At 40.3% G+C, this 16,957-nt stretch overlaps 1 long non-coding RNA gene across 1 annotated transcript; it reads left to right on the forward strand.

The window, feature by feature from the left end:
* Positions 1 to 3,055: 3,055 nt before the first annotated feature.
* Positions 3,056 to 8,261, forward strand: LOC142037594 (uncharacterized). The gene is made up of 2 exons (XR_012652415.1): positions 3,056 to 3,464; positions 7,815 to 8,261. It is a non-coding gene; the product is annotated as an uncharacterized LOC142037594 (long non-coding RNA).
* Positions 8,262 to 16,957: the final 8,696 nt, after the last annotated feature.

The following is a 16,957-nucleotide window of genomic DNA, read 5'->3' on the forward strand; positions in this document are numbered from 1 at the left end:
TTAGGGTGATAATTAATTTCTATTAACTTATTTCTTTGGAACATTCATCAGGGTTTTTTAATGGAAGTGTCTAAATTTAGGTTGAAAAATAAGTAATTTGATTTTTCTAAAGCACTGAGCTCTCTGGCACCAAATGGAACTGCTCAGTATTTTTAAATCATGATATTTGAAGGTAAAACTTTGCATACCTGTTATTTTCAAAGTTGTGAACCATGTCATTTCAGAGGAAGAAAGCAAACTTTACACGGCAATCCAAATGTCCAAAACAAGCAAATAACATCCAAGAAACTAGGCCTGCAACAACATTTTAGAAATGTTATAGAAAGCAGGTCTGGTCTGTACATGCTTTGGGGCCTACTCATAAGCAAAAACTTTATGAGCAGAAATGTGAGGACACTAACTAATTGCTACGGATAACAGATAAATCTGTTCCTCTGGAAATAATATTAATTACCAACATTTTTACAGCACTGCCATCAATATAACATACACAAAGCCCCTAGAAATGAATCAGTGACCTCGGCCTTTCTTTCCCATAGTTATGTACAGATTGACATAATTTCCTGAGAAGCACTTAACTTCAGTTAATGAAGCTATCACTCAGTAAAAGAGAAATGTTTGAACAAAGCTTCTAGTATTCATCAGGTAGGTGTAGCACAGTTATGAACCACGGGCTCTGACTGACACCCAGCAGTGACAAGTTTTCAGGATACAGAAATTCAGTTATGGTTTAATTTGCAAAAAGTATCTGTATCCTTGTTTTGTTATTTTGCTGTTTTTCCAGAATCTCCCATAAACCGGGTGGCTGCAAGATGGAGTATTTGCAAAGTGACTGTATAGGTCATTATTCTGCCACATCAGATTAGTTAGTCTGGAGCTCTTCCTAGCTTTCTTCTTCAGCTTTATTTCAGTAGCTATGCCAAAGAATCATGAGAAATAAAAAAAACAGGGTCAAAGTAAAACAGATCTGTGTTTTGTATTTTATTATTAAAATAACCAAATCTAAAGCAAAACTTTTTTTTTTATTAGAATAAACATTTAGTTCAGTAGGAATCTCTGAAGTCAGTTCTGAGGGGACTTCATGCTAGCTGTCACTTTTCCACAAATTCCACAAGCCAGTGGACTTCTTGACACTTAAACAAACTTCTAATTCTTCAAGAAATTCTAGAACAAGTCAAAGAAAAATATCTTAAGAAGTTGCTTCAGTTGTTTCACATGATGTAATCCAAGTCATTCATCCAAAGTCCTTTCCCCTAATAAATCACTTGGTTAATTAGGGCTCCACCATGAGTCAACACAAAGGTAAGTGCTGTCATGCTTTGGTACTAAAGCTGTAGTTTCCCTCTGTTATTCCAACAGATTAGATAGTTACCTAATGTGAATTTTAGTTATTTCAAATATGGGAAAAAAGTATATGCACTTTAATTCAACAATAATGTGTTAATGTTCATCATTATTATTATAAGTTTTGATGGCCTCCTTTGCTAAGAGGCTTTTACCTTCTTGAGGCAATTAACTTCTGCTGCTAAAAAGATGAAATATGTGGTGAGATGTCATGTCTGAAAACTTTTACTATCTCCAAATCAATTTATTTAATTTTTTTAAATATTAGTTCAAATGCCAGAAGGTGCTTCCTAACAAATCCATAAAAACCTTTCAGTTACATTTTGGTACCAATTACACAGACGGGAGCAAGTTCTTAGTGAGGGTAAATATCATGTCTTCATCTACTCCTAAATGATTTATTCCCTCTGATGACCTGCCCTGCTAAGTAACCATTTCTTCATTCCTTGGTTACTACCTGCAGTAGCAAATGGTGGCTACTGCAGTAGCAGTCCTCACTCACAACAGTGACTGAAGCGACAAATGGAATGAAGTAGATGGACTAACTCTGAAGATAACGCAAAATGGAAATTCCTCCTAGGTAAGTGCTTGAAGACACACTGTCAATAACTTCCTCCATCATTAAAAGAGCAGTGCACTGAGTGCCGGCAAATCTTTTGAGAAGAGATGTAAAGTTCTTCTCAAAAGAGCTCACCCAGGCCCTTCTCTGGGCTCTTCACAGATGGACAGACAGGTGTGTCACTTACTTCCTTGAGCTGCTTGAGCCTATTTATAATCCCATCTTCCTATGTGTCAAACCACAACAGGATCTGCACCTACACCCCAAGTCTATCCCCACCATGGTCATAACTGGTAATAGCAGCTTCTTGGAAAAGAAACCCAGATACCCAGCGGGCAACCTCCTAACGGAGGCTGTGGCAGGTTCCATAGCTGGCACGTCACACAGGTTTCTTTGCCTTGCTGTCCCTGATGGGCTTGCTGGTTTGTCAAATTTTTTTCAGGCTGGGAGTAGTAGACATATTTAATGTGAAGTAGAGAATCTCATCTTAATTCTACTAAGAATTTAGGAGACTTAGAAATTGGAAAGAAGAAATTTGGCATCAGAAGCCACCTGGCAATGACCAGTATTACAAGGTTGCCTCCCATTTGTCATTGTAAAAGTCAAATCCGCACCAGCTGTGAAGTTAAATGAGAACCAAAAGGAGGTGAGGGTAGAGGAGAAATAAAAATCTTTTCCGTGTTCTTTTTTAGTCCGTTGGCACCTCACGCGTGGCCAAATCATTGTCTTTCAGGTCAAACAGTCCCAGGTATACAAGTTGCTGAGCAACAGTGACACCACTATGAAGAGCAAGCTGCCCTGCCCAAATATAGCAAATACGCTCTAGAGGTTCTAACGGGTTTATATAAAGTTCTATCCATAAACTAAAAGGGTCTGCATCTATTCCTCACGAACATCGCAAGTGCGGGCTGTCCATCGCTTTGTACCCTCTGTCCTCAGCCGCTTTACGGAAAGCGAAGGGCAAGACCGGGACACCCTAGAGCGAAAAAGCGGAGGGCAGGAGTGCCTGCGGGCAGCCCGGGCTCATTCTGCACCGCGCTGGTCCCCGGTGAGCCGCACGCCACGGCAGATGCCGAGCCCCGGGTGCCCCTTTGCCTTCCCTCCCGCTGCGCCGGGGCAGGCCTGGCTGCCGCCACGCCCAGGAGGCTGCCATCTTGGGACCCGCTCCCGTCGGCCGGGCCGGAGCCGCAGCCGGCTGTCAGCACTAGAGGGCACTCCGGCATCGGCGACCGGCGGCAGGGCGGCCCGGCTCCCGGCGGGACGGCGGCACCCCGGCCCCGGGCCGGGCCGAGCACCCCTCCGGCACCCGTCGCCTGTTTCCCGCCAGGAGGCCCCTGCCACGATGAAAGGCAGGCCGCCTCTACGCTCGGCCCAGTGAAGGGGGGGGGCTGCTACTGGCGAGGACCTGACCAGCCGGTACGAGAGCTTCGTCAGCGTGGAGACCTGGCGGTCGCCCTAGGTGAGAGGCCGAGGGCTCGAAGAAGCGGTGCGGCTCTTCCCAGAGGGACGGTCGGTGCAGCACTTCTCGGTCAGCACGCGGCGTTTCTTGCCTCGCGGGGTGGTAAGTATTAGTCTGGCTTCACCTCCAAAAGCCCGCTCTTAAAGAAGCTCAGTTTGTGGCTACTCACACGTCTCGCAGAAAATGCCATGCCTTTGTGAACGAACATCTCCATCTCCTCCCCGGCGAGGCCGGGAGAACGGCAGGTTTCCAGGGGTCCGCTTATGCTCAGGTGCTAATGAGAAAACGGTTTAAGAAGTGTACAGCTAATGGGCTAGAACATGAAGGAGGGGAGAGGGCTGCTGTACTAGGCTGTCACTTTCCAGAAAGCAGAAGAAAACCCTTGCTGAGGTTCAAAGGCCACCCATGGCTGGAACGTGAGAGGAGCCCATTCCCAGTGAGCTCCACTGCCCTTTTTGTGATGGGAGGCTTAAACTGACCTTAAACCATCTCCAGCTGTGCTTTAGGAAGTCTAGCCTTAAATAGTCTCAATGCTGTTGGTTCTAAAATATTCCCTTCGTGACTCATTCATATTTTTCCTTGGTATTTAATCTAATTTGCTGCAGGCTAAGCCCTTTAGTTTTTGGCCTGTTGACAAATGAAAATGACTAGTCCCTGTACTGCATTCTCTCTGTGGATCTATGGACACTTATTATCTCTTCCCGGTCTTTTTTCTGTTTCTTCAGTAACTCCTAAAGCATAAACACATCTGCTACTCCTCTCCTTCCTAGTTAAGGAGAAGCAGATTCCAGGTGTTCAGGTCTGGCTGAAGGAGATGCTATGGTTGAGTTTTAGGTAAATGCCATGTTCCCCATACATCTATCTGGACCAAATCCTTTTGTGCCTAAATGCCTTTAATTACCACCTATAGGCCCTTACTGAAATACTTATCCCTGGGGTGTTTTCCTCCTTGCTCTTCTGGGTAATGTATCAGGATATCTTCTCCACTGCTCCTGCTGGCTTTAGTTTAACAGCTATTACATGCTTCATTAATATTTTAAGTAATGCATACTATACACCTCATGCTTAATATGACCCTTTCAAATGGTAGTAGGTTTGAGCTTGATCCTGAACTATAATACTGCACAGGTCCTTTACAGAGAGCTTCTCAGTGCTACATATATAGGGAAATCTGCTCCACAAAAAACGGCATGCTATGGTCACCAAGTTTCTGGTGCGCAAGAAGCCAGTGCCTCTTTGTCATCCTGGAGGGAGGCTTGTATTCTTTCCTTTTGTTTAGAAAATACTCTGAAAATCCAGACTGCAAAAAAGACGGCTTACTGCCTTGTGCAGCAACTGGGATGGCAGTCCAAACTCCAGCCCAAGTTTTCATAGGCCACCTTGGGCAGCTATTTTACCTACCCTGCATCTCTCAAATTCACCTCTATAAACTGGAGGTAATGTTCCGTTCCCACCTGGGAAATGCATTGATATCAGTGAGAGATTTGGATGCTACAAAAAGAAAGCTAGGCAAAACTTGTGTGCAGTCAAATTATAAAACTCCTAAAAGATAAACAAAATAAAAGTAAACCAGATTTTATATTCTTCAGCTTCCATTTACCTACCTCTAACACTAGAAAATCCTTGGACTTGCTACTGTTCCCTCATGTCTTCATAACTGAAGCCTTGATCTGGCCAGATCACTTAAACTTGAGCAAAGCTTCTTCCATGAGCTGCCTCCCTGCAGCGGCTGGTTTAGGCACCCCTGGGACAAGCAAACGAGTTCCTTGGGACATGGATTTCTTTGTGTTTTGGAGTACCGTGCACTAAGCAACATGTAATCAATGCAACAAAACTTTTACCCTGTTTTGGCTACATTTTGAAAAGAAATCATTTGGGGGCTAAAATGGAGCATGATAAATTTCACCTCAAAAGGCCAATTTTTGTAAAATAAACATTCTGCCTTATAGGAGGAGAAAAGGAGAAGCATACCCACCTACTGCCTCTCATTGCTGTCTGTGTCCTCTAAAGCAATGATCCATCCCACAGGCCAAATTCTTCCAATCTCGGTCACGCAGGCATCACCTATGAAAAAGGACCCACTGCTGGAACATAATTTTTGAATTAACAATGAAAAATTGTTAATTTAGGCATGCTATAGGGATAATATGTGAAGCCATCAGAGAAAAAGCAAATCATGCAAGCTGAGATTAATTTCTAAGCCCTTGTCCCACAGAATTACTTAAACATGTGAACCCAAGGTTTTTTCAGATAACTGTGGAGCATTTGGGCAATATAATGCAAGTTCAGAAAGTCTGGCCCTTTAAAAAATGATTGGACACACTGTTCATGCCCTGCACAGTGTCAGTGAGCGTACACAGTGAATGTGAGGGCCTCCCCATGAATATGTGTATACAGTGAATGTACAGGCCTACCAGATAGAGTATCTAGCACTTGCAAAGTTGTGCTCGTGTACACCAAAGGGTATCACAGGGCTGGAAATCCCAGATGAAATAAGCAGCTCCTCAGAATCTTCCCAAATTTTCTATGTGAGAGAAGAAATAATATTCAGGAAAAAATGCACATATATCAACCCTGTTATCAAATATTTTATTTTATTTTGATTTCTTCAGCCCCCTGAGCAGCAGCCACTGATGAATGTAAGTTACCACACTGAAATGGATGGAATTACTCGCATATTGGCAGATAAATAGGTGTCTGCAGGATTCTGTGCCTGCTTTCCGATTAAACCTTAGTGCCAATGGCACAAGATGTAATTAGCATTATTGTAATAATGTCATCATCTTTTGTCTTTTTTTTTTTCCTGTCAGGAATTAGAAATAGGAAATACAATGTTGTCAGTCTGCATGAGAAGAGTGCTGGACCTGCAGAGTTTTACAGAACACTGCAAGCGTCTTGCTAGTGCAAACAACAAGAGCAACTCACCATAAAATTAAGGGAACAAACACTATCCACTCAACAGCGTAGAACACAATGTTGTTCTTTATTATATTATTTAAAAGGGGCAGATTTACTTGGTCATAAATTAATAATTCAGGAGGTGTAAGAAGGCACAGCCAATTAGCTGCAGTAATTTGCATTTTTATGCTCCTTCATTTGTTTTCTAAGGTTCTTCTCTTCTATTATAGCAATGCAAATGCCGCCTTCCAAAAGGTGAATAGCCAACCTGTGTTTTGTTTGCATGGTAATGAAGCCTCTTCAATTATTGAAAGACCAAACAATTTAATAATTTTTAAGACAAAGCTTTGTTGCTACAATATCTCTTCTTTATGTTGGTTGTCATGAAACATGCTTTTTAAATGTAATTTATTTTAACCTGAAGCCAAGACTTTATCAGGTGGCTGATTTTCTGAGGTTCCTAAAATCATGTCTAACTTTAATCATGTGAGTGATCCATTGAAGGGAGGTATTAAAATCCTTTCTTAACTTAGAGGCTGACAAATAACTCCATGTACGATGGGTTTGTTTGCAGTGTAGGGTCCCTTTACCCTTGTGCAGGAATAAAGTGAGAAAGGTTTAATACACAAATTTGACTGTTAGGGGAACTTTCCTTTCTTATCAAGGAAGGCAGGGATGGTCCCCCATGCCCCAGATACCTGGTGGCACCTGCACCTTCAGAAGCTTCCTGCCACCTGCCCCAGGGATCTCCCTTTTGGTCATTACTATCTGTGGGCACAGTCTTGCTAGAGTTGACGTCTTTAGTTTCTGAGAAATACTCCTGAAGCCAGCCAGGTTAAAGCTAAAAGACTTCCTGCAGGCATAACTAAAACCTTGGTCACCCGAGTGCTGCGGGCCAGCTGTACTTGCTTTGTCTCTGCCTTCCCATGCAGGGCACCAGCAAATCCCACTGGCTTCTCGGGGAGCTGCTCCTAACCTGCAGCTGGCCTGACACGTACTTATTTTTCCATTTTTACTCTGGTATTTTCCTTTCCAAATGCTTTCCATGTGAGGCCATTTCATTTTATTTTTATAATTATTTTATTTTTAATACAGGCCCTCATTCCAGATGTAGATAGTACATACACACACTCAAGCATAGGTACAAGCAAAGTAATGCTGAGGCTGCACCTTTACTTAAATGTCTCTGCGGCAGAGTGTAAACCAAGAGAACTCCACAGATATTTCAGAGGGCCAGTGGTGACTAATCTCAAGGGAAAAAAATTAAAAACTAGAGAATCAAGCAAAGATATGAGATGTTTTCTGAGGCAACCTCTGAAGGGACCTGGCTTTTCAGGTTGTCGTGGGTGCTACTGGATGGCTGAAGAAGCCCTAGGAAACCTGCCCTTCTCTGTTCACCTCTGCAGGATGCTCGTCTTTTGGGATGTTTGGTCTTTCTAGGGGCAAGCTGGAGTGGTGCCCCTTCCCAAGGGCCACGGCACCACTCCCCAGCCCACCCACTGAAATCCACTCCATGCTGTTCCCCACTCACCTCAGCTGTTTTTTTTCTTTTAGCAGAGCTGGAGTTAACAAACTGTACCAGTCATCCTGGGATTTTTGTCAACAAACAACGTACAAGAAGGCACAGTTTCTGTCATTTCACTCATAGTGCAGATAGCATGCTTATAACAGACCAAATGACCGGCCATAAGAGCAGCAGGGTGTGTCGGTGTGTTTTAGAAGGTTTTCTTCTTTCTTTGTTAACTTCTTGGTGGAGGCTGACTGCGAAGGCCGAGCTCTGAATCCCTCCAAGCAGGAAGGGGAGGGTGGCAGAGGAGTGGACGGCTGAATCAGCTGTAAGAGCTATGACTCAATAGCAAGCAACATTATGCCAGCAGGTATAACAAGGTGAAAGAGGTGTCAGCAAGTGCAACGAGAAAGGAGAAACAAAATGGCTTGAGTTAGTATGTACTTTTAAGTAGAATTGACCAAAAATAAAAAAACCTTGAGCAAATAAAGGCATCTGAAAGCGTAAAGGAGAATATTTTCTAAAATCGTAGCAGGAGGCTCTATCTATGCCCTTACTCCAGCCCCTCCGTTACCTCCTCCCCCTTGTCCCCAAGCCCAGCCCTAACACATCTCCTGCATGACCCCACGCAAGGGGGACAAGGGTGGCCCACAGGCAGGCTGGGGCTATCCTTTGTATTCCCACAGCGGGACAGACCCTCCCGACTTCCAGAGTTAATCTCTAGAGCTGTAGTGCATTACTCTCTCCCCTTCCTACACGGACAGAAATGGGGATTTCTGAACATGCTGCTTTGGAGACAGAAAACCAGCTTTTGTAACCTAGGTGAGTTTCTGTTCTTTATGTCAATCAGAAAAATCAATCTTTTATTATGTAGTGAAGAATTAGAACATTTCATAGCTCATATGCCTGATATTTAGCTTATAAATTAAAATTATTTGCAAAGCACATTTTTTAAGAATGCAGTTAAGTCCTTGTTGCAGATCATCTCAACAGAATAACATGCCCATTTCACATTTTTGACTGAAAGATATTAATATTAGAAGAGATCTGTTGATTATCTTATGTGACTGCTTTCATCACGCATCTACAGGACTCCCCTAAATTAATTTCTGTATCAATACCAATAGTGCAGCTAAGCCAGATTGGAAACTGATAATGGTTTCAAATTTTCTGTTCAGAGAAAGTCCACTGTAGCCTTCGGTAAGTTTTTTCCAGTGGTCAGTTCCCTTCTCTGTGGTAAGTTACTTCAAGCCTAAATGTCTCTAATTCCAGGCAATGGATTTTTCTAATCTTTGCCAGAGAAATTAAAGATGCCTTTGTATCATTTTTCTGTTCTTTAGTAAGTCAAACAGTTTGAACTGTAGTCCTTCATTTTCAGCATATTTTCCAGTCCTTTAAGCTCATCCAGAGTTCCTGTCAGCCCCCCTTTTTTTAAAGAAAACAAAATAAATAATAATATATAGAAAAACAAAATAAAAAAGACCAAAATCCTTTAGCATAGGGTACCACAGGCAGTGATGAAACACGGTGGTGCCAGGCTGCTGGACCCTAGCACAGGCCCGTGGGGGGAGCTGTGCAGTGCCCCACTTTCTCCTCTATCAGATGCACAAAGCCCCAAGCCAGACCTTGCTGAGGAGCTACGGCCTCTGTAGCACCTTCCCTTTTCCCTCACAGTAAATCTTTGCCTGAGTAATGCAAGTTCCCTGCTTTTATTCATATTCTCCTGATTACAGTCCAATGATCATTTTAGCACTTTGGCCATGGTGCACTGCGGGAGCTCCATGTGTATCTGATTATCCATCATAACATCAAATCCTTTTCAGTCCCTATTTCCCAGGATGGAGCCTCTTCCATCCTACAAACGTGGCTCACACTGTTCCTCACTGCACGGGCTTCCAAAAATCACCTTGTTGCATTTTGTAAAGAAATTCAGATTGCTCTCTGTCACTCACCAGCCTTATTTATCATTTAGTTCTCCACCAGTTTTAGTGGTGTAAGAAAACTTCATCAACAAATTGTCATGGTTTATTGTCTCATTAATAAAGATAATGTAGCAGGGGGAAAACCTCACAAAGAACAAAACCTCGGCATGATGGTTCCTTATTTACATTTATAAGACCTATTAATTTTTAATTAAATTCATAGATGTTAGGTGGATTTTCTGTGGCTTTATTTTCTTAACAAAATGTCTTCTGGTGTGAATGCATGTCCTTTCAAAAAATTTATCACATCAGCAATATTATCTTGATTGAAAAGAACTTGTAATCTCATCAAAGGATGGTATCAAATTAGTCTGACAAAATTTATTTTTGTGAAGCTAATGTTGATGGACATTAATTGTGTTTGAGCAATCTCAATTTGATAGGCCCTTAATCTCCTGAGTTAGTCCTGTTATAATTTTTAAATATTGGCACATTATATTTTTCCCAACTTGAAAAATCCCCTGTTTCAAGACTGTAATCATCAATATTAAATGCCCCTCAGGGTCTTTTGCTAGTTCTTTTAAAACTATCAGATGCAAGTTAATTAGACATGCAGATTTTAAAATGTCTAACTTTAATAAACTGCTGTGTAACTGGTTAAAATTAGAAGGACTACGTTGTCATGTCATATGACTCTACCATCTGGCTTTCCCCAAATGCAGACACCAAGTGACTGAGGTTCTGCTTTTCATGAATTCTTGTCAGTTCTGCTATCATCATACAGTCACAGAACAATAATATTATCAGGATTCCCAGTACAACTGAACTCCTTTGTCTACCTTTTCATTCTTTAATCTGCTAACCACGGATTTTGTCTTTAACATTTGGCTTCCACTAGCTACTTTCTAAAATCCAAGACAGTTGTTATTATGACTGTTCCAGCTTTTTTTTTTTCACATTTCACTATGATTTATAGATGCTTTTCATTTTACTTTGACCCACACTGTTCTTTCCTTAAGTCACTGCGACAACATCATTCTGAAATATGCTATTTGGGCATCTAGTAAAATGTTATTCAACAATGGACAATTATCTTTCTCATTTTTCTGTTTACATTTTCTCCAGTTGATTGTCTCAAAATTATTTTCAGCTTTATTAAATTGTCCTTTTCAAACCCCCACGAACATGTATTCTTGGCAGAACTCACAACAAAAATGTAATCAAGATAAAATCAGTTTCATCTATTTTTTCAGTTCTGTAATTAACTCTTCACTTCATAAGATCCCGTATAGAATTCTGCCCCATTAGATACAATTTTTGTTTATATAGGAAATTGTTATGTATAATTTTAGAAATTCAAAGGGCACCTTAAAATCAGCAGCCTATGTCACATCTTTCAAACTGATGTCAACCCATAAAAATATTTGTTCTTGCTACATACTGTAGCTCAATAGTTGCACAGCCATTTGCCTTATTATCTAGTGTGTCTCTAGCAGACCAAAGCTAGCAATCTCTCTTGTGCTTTATCTATGTGACTTTGAACTTACAGAATCCTTCTCTTTTTTATCAGTGGTCAGTAATTTGGACTTGAGCGAGGCCATTTTAAAACAGAGCGTCTCTCCTACTGCTGCATTTTTCATTCAGTCAGTCACTGTTGCAGCCAATAATTCTAACATTATGAGCATGGGAATCTTCCTATTTGTTTTCAGAAGACCTAGCTTTATCCTTACAAATGAGAAATTTCCACTAGGTATATAGCACGTAACAAATAAAACGCTGTACATATTAGAATAAAGTAAGTTGTAATTAAGCTATGTTATTAAACATTTTTACATGTAACTGTTATGATTATTATATTGGCCATAGACAAGGTCAGATAACTTAACTGAAGTCAGTGTGAAATGCTAGAAAAAGTAGATATTCCATATTTATTCCTCTACACTTCTTTTTCTTACAAACATTCTACTGGTTATAATGAGTATGAAGTATGACTTAGTCTAGACAAATGTGTTAAGGGCTTCTATTAGCAAATTTCTTGGTACAGCTGTCATTATTTTTTAAGTTGCTATGGAGACTTACTAGTTTGAGGCATCACTGTTTCGATGATTTTCCATAGCAATACTGCTTTGGCTCCAGTGCACACCCCAAAACAACCATGAATCTTCTCCCGGATAATTTATCTCCAGTTGAATATACTAAAATATCTACACAATTGCCTAGAATATGGTAGTAAGCAGTAAGATTTGCTAAAGGACTGAGCTCATGACCTACTTGCTAAAACTATTATTAGGTAGAATGAGTTTCATAATTAAGATTTCAGTAAAAAAATAGGTAAAAATACATAGCTGGGAGAAAAAAGGAAAGGCAGGGTATTCTGTGAAAATAATATTTTTATGCTCAAGACCTTAAGACCAGAACACCCCTTGTAAATCTCAGACTTCTCAGAAGTTAAAATATTCAGTTCTGTCAGGTTTCTTCTCTTCCTCTTTATGCTCAAACAGAAATAACTTTTTTTTTTCCTTTTTGGATAATTGTTGCTTTGTGGAATTGTGGAAGGAATACATTTTAAGAATTGCATAGCCCAGTGGCAATAGGGTCAAGTGACAAAAATCATAAACCACCTTTATATGGACAAAGTATATAGCTATTATATGGATGAATGAAAATCTCACAGTGCAGCCATGTAAAATATTCTGTTCTGAATTTAAAACACTCAGGGTCTGATATGCCTTTCACCCGCTGCGCAGAGATATAAACAGCCAGAAGTAATTGGTTTTATGCCAATGGAAGCAGAGTGCAGGAACTCACTGCAGGCTGGGAGTGAGGTGGACCTTGCCTCCCAGAAGTGGTGGGTGGGGGGCAAGAAATGCACTGAAAAGTTTACTTCCCACCATGTATTTTCACTGATGCTCCTCAGCCTTTTGTTGCGGCCTCCATCCCTTTCTCCTTCTCTTTTTACACATTAGCTTCAGTGAGATTTTATTAGAAAACTCAATACTGGCCAAAATTTGCAGGGTGAACAGCCACCCAATACAGCCTTCTAGAGACAAAAAAGGAGAGCAGTTCAAGCGAAAAGCAAAAGGAAAGTTAATCAAATAAATTTTTGCCAGTCCAGTGATACTTCACACTGTTCAGGTCAGTGATTCAGAGATCTGATTCATTATATGAAAAGACCACAGAATAATTACTTCTGCTGAGGAAGAAAGGACGAGGTTCTCCTTTGACCACTCAGTCCCATGACTTCCAGGAGCAGAGCAGATGCCTTCACACCCACCTGCAGCCCCCGAGTGGGACTCTGAAGGAGCAACAGCCATCCCGTTCCCTCTAATTTCTCATCATTGCTAACATTTCCCTAATGTTTCACATTATGAGTTAATTTTGTTTGCAGGTGCTTTGCTTGCATTACCAATATATTTTCCATTAACGTACCTCTTCGTAAGCATATGCAGACCACATGATGTTCATCTGAGAACTTTTTTCTGTAAAATTCATGCACAGTGTGTATAACCTTGAGTTTTCACCTCAACAACAGCCTTTTTTGATGAAAAAAAAGAGCGTTTCTCTTCAAACAACCTGGACTCTCTGCATGCTAGAGATACTGGCTTACAGCAAGGCTACACTGGGTTGCAAGCTTCTGAGTGGGTTTTGAACAAGTGACTAACAAACTGAGTGGCCAAACTGGTGCTATGGACACAGATGTGTAAGTTAATTAAATTCTGTGACAGGGAAGCAGAATAGCACTTGCATTTATAACCATGTGGGAAAGTCTTATCAGCATATGACATATGGCTTAATTTTTTTCAAAAACAAGCTTATATGGAATATCTCTATTGCAACCCAAGAAGGTAAAAATGAAAGATTGTGGCACCTGGTGTAAAATGGGCAGTGTACAGAATACGTGGACTAGTACACACTGTATTTTCCCTAATACAGGGTATGTTGACAACACAGAGTGGAACATGTAACCAAATAAATCAATGCAGTTTGATACCACAGATATGCCACTTTTTGGTCTGGAATATGAAAACAGTCTGTATTTTAAGGTTAAAGGTGGCCCCAGTCATTTTAGTTGTTTACATAAGGACATCAAAATGACCAGACTGTGTCAGACCATGGGTTCATCTGGTCTAGTAGCCTAAAATGGTCCCTCTAAATTCATAAAGTCACCCTCTAAACCTGTGATAGTGTGGGAAAATTCTGCTTACATAAGTAATGTTTTACTTTGAATAAAAATAGTCTGCGAAACATGACAATAACAGCACAGTTAAAGTCTGAAGTATCTATCCATTCAAGTACTATTAAGAAATGAAGAGTGGTCTTGGTATTATTTCAGCCTCTGAAAAGGAAAGCAAAATCAACATAGTTACAGTGTGTAAGGTGGTAATAACTAAGAATTGAAAAAAATTCTAGCTTTCTCATTAATTTGTTCCTAGCCCAGGATAATAAAAGCATTGTACTTACAAAAGGATTGCATTTACAGTTGAGAGAAAGTGTTCCTGCAATCTCTCAAACCTTTCAGGAGGAATACCCCAGAAATCGAGATATGAACATTTGTTTCTATCCAGCAGCTAAAAGCCATATTTTGCAAGGAGATTTTTAATAACTCATGTGACTGTGAATTCATACCAGCAAGTCAGAGGCAACTGTGAAAAGCACTCTTGTACAGAACTGATCTGAGGCTATGAATTATTATAGACTAAGGGCTCCCAAACAATCAATCCCTATAGGCACAGATGGACTCTCAACTCCCAGAGAGTGGTATGTGTCCCAAAATGAAATAGGTATAAATTGAATGAGATTAATCAGCATGAAACAGAAAGCTCAATGAGACTTCCATGCAAAGGAGAATGTGCCCTTAACGGTCTAATCAATCAGAGCCAAGTATGATTAAGAACCATGAAGAAATGACTAAAACTCGGGGGTAATGGTATTTGAGCGAAGGTATAGCTCTGCTTGCACACCCTGACTTTTGACTACTTAACTGTGTAATTTCACATTTGCATAGTACGTTGCAGGAGCACATGTATTGACACTGTGGCCATCAGCAAGGAATAAAATTAGGACCAGTGAACAAAAAAAATTAACTAGCTACTATGGTTGCTTTTAAAGGATTCCATGTACTGAATATACGGGACCAGATTTCATTACAGTCACCTCAGGAGACACCCAAGTGCCTGTGGGCTTGGAAATACTGGCTGAGGTCTGCCTCACTGGTACCTGGGACACAGGCATACCCATGGTCCTTCTGCCTTCTCACAGCTGACCTGCACTGGGAACAAAAGCCCACAGCCAACTGACAGCCAAAATGAGATATCAATCACAATAAATTGTGCAGATCTTCAATCCTCCCCTTTCTTACAAGGAAAAAATGAACAAAATTAACATGAAATTACTAAAACTCCACTGAGATGAAGAGAATAGTTCCAATCTCATTAAAACTGTTCAGAAAGTGGCTCGGGGGGGGGGGGGAGCATATGACATCTTCATATTAAAAGACTGACATCTTCACTTATGTCAATCTTTTGTTCCATTTTGATTTTTCATAGAGTGAAGAAAATCCTTCACACAAAAATCAGTGTAAATGAAAAAAATGGTTTGCCAAAATCCAAATAGGTTTCTTTTTTGAAAACAGGTTTTATATTATTTTTTAACTAAAGAGAGATCATCCTTTAAAATAGCTGTCATGAGAAACTTTTAAGCAGATTCTCCTCTATTTCAGGATCTGTACAAAAGTACTTAATTCCTTCTGTAGTGGTAACACTTGGTTTACCTTTATTTTAGGTTCTTTTCACAGGTAAAACAGATGTTGAAATACAGATTTGTTTAAAGTAAAAGGTGTTGGAAAATGCAGGTAAGCATCTAATGATACTTCCAATGGTATCGAGCTATGTAATTTCTATGTGTAGGGGAAAGATCCTTTTCAGGTCCAGGTAGCATTTGATATTGGACCTGACACAAGGGATCCAGAGTCATTTGAGGTATTCCACCTCCTTGTGATGCACTTTGCCTCATTTATTATTATTTGTCATGCACTTTGCAGCATTTATTACTGGGGACAATGGAGAGCCAGAGGTTGCCCCTTTTGCAGAACAAGAGGTGAAACCAATCTGTTCATTCCTCCCTTCGACAGCGCAGCCACGCTGCCTTGGGAAAGGCTTTGCCAAGTGTGGCCATGAAGTGGTTCCTAGGTTTGCCACTCACTGTTTTGGGGTGTTAGTTCTTTTTCTCAAGTGGATGATGCTTAGACTATAAAAACCTACTGTTTCTGCCAGCTAACGTAGTAAATCCATTCGTTCAAGTTGCAGGTGTCTGTGCAGTAAAACTGAAAGTCTGGTTCCAAACACAGATGATGACTCACTTGGAAAGCTGCTACAGCCACACATAACAGCACTTGTAATAGCAGCCTCCTTTTTTAAAAAAAAAAATATTTTACGTGCAAAAATGAGAGCGGATTCTCCTTCATTTATGTTACTGAGCTCCATATTCACTGTTGTTTTTCCTCCATAGTGAATTTTATGACTTTAAACTCTGAAGGTGAGAGAGGGAGAAGTCAACCCCTCACTCTTGCTATGAATACATATTAGATTAAGTGTAAATATAAGTCTTACAGTAGATGTACATTTGGTCTGTATTATGTTAATTATACCTCTGTATATCTGCCACCCAGTTAGGTCCCAATACAGCCACACAGCTTCAGTGGCTTTACACAACTGAAAGGAGAAAATAAATCATAGTTCTAATGAGAGTTCAAAACTCTGTAACAGAATTTGCTAGAAGAAATATGAAAATAATTCAAACTGGAACAGCTCTGGAATAAAAGAGAATATTTCAGTATATATTGAAACATGACCTAAAAATGCCAGTAAAGCACTCTGCTTTTTCTATTATTTGAACTGCTAGAAGTCTCTGTACTCTCTAGAGTAAAAGTAAGTTTTCACTCCTGGTAAAATCACAGCATGTGGATTTTTCAGTGTGGTATATTTTATGTTACTGAACCTCAGTTTTTTAAATTGACAATTGTGTTTATAAAAAACACCAGAACTGATTCAAGAAATGTTCAAAATATCAACATTCATCCTTTAAAGAAGAGTCCTCAAGAGAACTAATTAATCAATATTCAATCTCTCCAACCAAGATGTTATCACTTGGGGGGAGAAAGAGAGAGAGAGAGAGAGAGTGTTCTAAGATATTAGCATAGGATGTTTGTTATTCAGCTTGCTTCAGGAGAATATAGAGCTGGGGGAAAAAGAGGATTTTCTGTGTAAAAT

This window comes from Buteo buteo, chromosome 12 (genome assembly GCF_964188355.1).
Source record: "Buteo buteo chromosome 12, bButBut1.hap1.1, whole genome shotgun sequence".
NCBI lineage: Eukaryota > Metazoa > Chordata > Aves > Accipitriformes > Accipitridae > Buteo > Buteo buteo.